This window comes from Lolium perenne, chromosome 6, assembly GCF_019359855.2.
Source record: "Lolium perenne isolate Kyuss_39 chromosome 6, Kyuss_2.0, whole genome shotgun sequence".
NCBI lineage: Eukaryota > Viridiplantae > Streptophyta > Magnoliopsida > Poales > Poaceae > Lolium > Lolium perenne.
Window position 1 is genome coordinate 109717628 of NC_067249.2, and position 4514 is coordinate 109722141.

A 4514-nucleotide genomic window follows, 5' to 3' on the forward strand; every position below is an offset into this window, starting at 1 on the left:
TGCCTTGTAGCCCAACACGCTCTTTTCTTTCAGCCCACCTTCTTCTCCTTTTCTATCCAGCATGAAAGCCCACCAGGGAGTCCTCCCGTCCATGTTCTTCATCTACAGGTACGGCAAGCATCCTAGCTACTCCACGTAGCCATGGCCATGATGGGACGGCCACCATGCAACCGCCTACCCTCTATAAAAATCCAGCAGCCATCACCTGCCAAAAACCTAGCTCCACTTCTTCCTCTCTACAGCCGCCGCCACCATCTCTGTTTCCTCCCACGAAAACCCTCACCGAGCTCCTCGCCGTCTACCTCGCCGTCGCCGACGCCATGGCCACCCTCGGCCTCACCTGAGCCTTGGAACGGGATCACGTCTTCCTCCTTCTACCTCCTCGTCGTCCTCCCGAAGCTAACCGCCCGCAGAATCTCCACAAGCTCGTCGTCGTCGCCAACGTCTGCCTCGGCCACATCTTCGTCCTCGTCGCCGGCAGCCCCTCCTCCTCGTCTGCGACCACCCCAGGGTGAGCACATCACCATCCTCGTTCCCCTGCATGCCTCTGCGTCCCTGGTTCTAGGCAGAAACGAGAGGAAGAAGAGATCGAGGCGAATCGAGCAAACAGCAAGGTCCCGTTTTTCTTTCACGGTGGCATATTCCGACGTAGATCCCCGCCGGCACAGACCACCTCCGTACGAGATTCTTGTTCCAGTAGATGCACAACATCTCCAGCTTCGTGCTGAACTTTGAATCGTCCAAAACGGTGCAGTATTGGCGACGCCATCTTCTTCCAAAGTCAGGTCCAGAAACAGATGCTTTCCCAGTTTCAGTTCTGTTGTTTTGCCTGTCTGTTTTCCGGCGAGTTTCTCCGGCGACTCTGTGCACCGTTTCCAACCATCTCGGTCCCATTAGTTTCATGTGACATCCCTCTTTCTCAACGTCTTTTGTTTCGCTCAAAAGGATGGCCAGATTCGTCGCGTCTATCGCTTTAACATCTGTGCAGTTTCTCGTCTACAGGAATCGCTGCTGCAGCTCTTCAGTTCGTGCTGTACAGTTTCAGTTCAGTTTTCGCTATGTCGCTGACCCAACTCCGGCGAGCTCCTCCCGTCGTATCCCTGCACCGCTTTCAACCTTTCCAATCCATTTTGAAACAGGGAACCACCCTCTTGCTCAACCTGTTGAGAACCACGCCGTAGCATCACCAGTACACTCGCCATCGACGACCAAAGTGGCAACAGCAACTGTCAGTTTCAGTTTGCAAGTGTCAACTCTTCAGTTAACGCTGTGTGCTCAACCTTACATTGTATGCAACCTGCTTCATAACAAAATCGTATCAGCAGCACACTGGTTCTATCCCTCGTCCTGCAATCAGTAAGCCCGAGTTCGATTCCTCGCGGGTGCGGATTAAAACCACCTTTTTGCATCCATCCACGCTGGAGCTGACGTGGCGTGGAGCCCCACCTGTCTGTGTCTCTGGCTAGGTCCACCACGGTGTAAACCGTTTCCTGCTCAAATTCCAATTCCAGTTTTCAGCAATTTGCAAACAGATGGTTTCTCAAATGAATTTAAAGAAATGCACTTTTACAAATCCAAATCAAACAAACTTTATATCCATTTTGATCAGAAAAATGCAAGGATCATGAATATGACATCTATATGCCTGTTTGCATCTCGCATCATGTCGCGACGTGATAGTTCATGTATGTCCACCTAACATATACGCGGAGTATTTTGGAATTGTCGGATAAGAATTCCCCGCTCCGTTTAATATTGAAGTAGCTCACCCTTGCCATGTCTTACCATGCTAATCAACAATTAACTTTGCCGGTAGATATGCAACTTCAATCTAATTTGTTTGTTCGGGGTTCCGACTCCGATTAATATGGATAAGTTGCATCGCATCATGTTTGCCATGCCATGCATGTTATATCATGATCATGCTGATTCTTTTGCCGTAGTAGTAAGATTTGCATCCGTTGTTTGTTCCAGCATTTGCTTCTTCCCGGATAGGATCCCGAAGTGGTGTGGTGAGATACGACAAGTGCTTCTGCAGCTTTTCACAGGCGAGCCCTCTCTCTTCACCTATTTTACTCTCTCCCTCGCATTGCTATCCCTATGTTGCGATTCTTTATCGAGTCACGTGTCCTATTCCACTTGTTTACCATAATACTCCTATATGTATCATTCCTTACCCATAGCCGTTGCTTGATGTTTGAGCCTTGCGAGTCGTAGGCGTGTTTAGGCTCTGTTGTTTATCTCGATCTGTTATCGGGATATGTTGGGTTGTTGGGAGGTTATCACATGCTATATCAGTTGTTGGAGATACACATGTTTTACTTAATTGTTAACAACTAAAATTGTAAGCAGAGGCATCTGTGAGCCCCTTTGCGAAAGCATTGGAACTTTGACTTGCTAATATCCCCTAGGACCCGAGTTCTTGTTATCTGTTCCGAGATTGAGCGCTCTACCCGTACGTGGGGGAATGGGACCCCCATCACCCACTACCTTTCCTCGAGTCTGTTTATTGGGAGCCACAACCTTGGTTTTATTTGCTCATATGCACGATGCACGATTTACTTCCTGTTGCCTTCGGGTGTTTATTTCTGTATTGTACTCATAACGCGGATAGACTTATCTTGTGCCTGGTCGTAAGTGCACTTTGGACTATGTCGCAAACCTCTGGGTCCGTATCGGAGTACGGCCGGACTTCGTCACGGGTAGCTTAGTTGGGTGGCTCCCATTAAATTTTCTCTTGCATTGGGAACAGTCTTGATGTGAGACTCCACCTGTAGTAAGTGGGTTCGAGCATGCGTATGGTTACATTTGGGCAACCCCTGCAGGGTGTACATCTTATCGATAAGCCGTGTCCGCGGTTATGGACGACTTGGAATTGTATAGCTTGATCATAGAACAACTTACACCTTTATGTTGTTAATAATAATTTGCTAATAACTTGATTAGTAATTTAGTATTACTACAACCGATACCTAATAAAACTGGTCCACCGTTGAGTGCCTTTTACATTGCCTCTTCGCAGTTGTTGAAGGGGATATGTGTAATCGGCTGGGTTATGTTTGTGTAGTATTTATCTGTTACCTTGTGCGCTCTCTTATCTTCTCTGAGTAGACGGATGTTGTAGCGTGTCTCTATTGGATAGTAGCTTTGCTGCCGCTAAACTCCACATATAGCCGGGTGAAGTTTATACCGCCCACCAGCGAGCATAGCTGGTCTTATCTCGCAAGTACGTGCCATTGGTACTTACCCTCGCCTTCCTTTCTTTTTGTCTCCTCCCCCTTCTGTCGGCAACCGATGGCCCGACTTTGACAGGTACGAGATGACGACGTTAGCAAGGTTACCCTTCCGGCTTGGCCTAGGCAGGGTTATGGACGCCATCGTTTATCTTCAGGACTCTTAGTCCAATTTGTATCTTGTCCGTACTCGGACGCATTCGATCTTCTGTATGATTTGGATCTTTGTATTGTATATTTGTATCTTGACTCGTCAGAGTCGTTGTTGTAATATATGTATCTTGTGGGCTCTATTGTAATCCTGTTGTAATGCTACCGCTCGTGGTAATTCCTCTGGCATCACGTGTGTGATTCGTCGCGCACGTCGTGTCGGAGGGCGTCTCTGAATCGATATCATGCGGATTTCGGCGGGTTCGCTGAGATCCTCATGGTACCGGTTCCGGGGCGTCACAAGTTGGTATCAGAGCTCAGGTTGACGGTACCCCACTAGTCCAGCCTGTAGGATAACCTTGCCAATGGTCGTTGAGTCTAGAGCGTCCAAAACTATTTTCTAAAATTCGTTGGATAGATCTGATTAGTTCTGATTTTTCTCCTTATCTATATTCTTTTTCCTCTTACCTTTGCGAGTTTTGAGTCTTCTCTCTTATCTGAGTTTTTCTGAGTCTTAGGTTCCAACGTGGGTTGGACGATCTATGCCTTTCACCTATTAGGTCCGATCTTCGGAGTTTTCCGACAGAGGCGCATCATCAACACCGGAACAACGACTTCTTGTTAGTGGTGTCGCCGATCTACGTGGAGCAAGAATTCTTGTTAGTGGTGTCGAGAAGATCAACACTTCGCCAGAAGAAGGTTCCACCTCGAGGTCGGGTGATTGTCAACATGGTACAAGAAGACTCGATAGTTTAACCAACTCCCCCTTGGCTTGACGTGGAACCTCGGGGCGAGGTTCCTTGTTAGTGGTGTCGATTGTAACGGCCCCGGGTAGCACCCCTATTAGATTTGTTTGTTGTTTTCCTTTTATGCATTACCATGCATCATGCATCATATCACCACAAGTTTTTATCAAATAAAAATTATTTTGAATAAAAACTATTTAAGTTTTTCCACTCATATGGTTTATATAATAAACCCTCCCCTCACCTTTTTCTTATTTTAAATAAAACCAAAAAAAAACATATATTTCAGAACCTTGCAAAATTATTCGGAAAAGCCAAAATCTAGATTTGCAAATCTGTCAAAACTCTCCTCTAGCCCTATTCCTTGGCCGGAGCAATTCAGCAA

At 46.9% G+C, this 4514-nt stretch overlaps 1 long non-coding RNA gene across 1 annotated transcript; it reads left to right on the forward strand.

Annotated features, from left to right (window-relative positions):
* The first annotated feature begins 224 nt into the window (after positions 1-224).
* On the forward strand, positions 225-3789 carry LOC139832770 (uncharacterized). Its single transcript, XR_011747182.1, has 3 exons — positions 225-511; positions 1975-2048; positions 3313-3789. It is a non-coding gene; the product is annotated as an uncharacterized lncRNA (long non-coding RNA).
* The last annotated feature ends 725 nt before the right edge of the window (positions 3790-4514 follow it).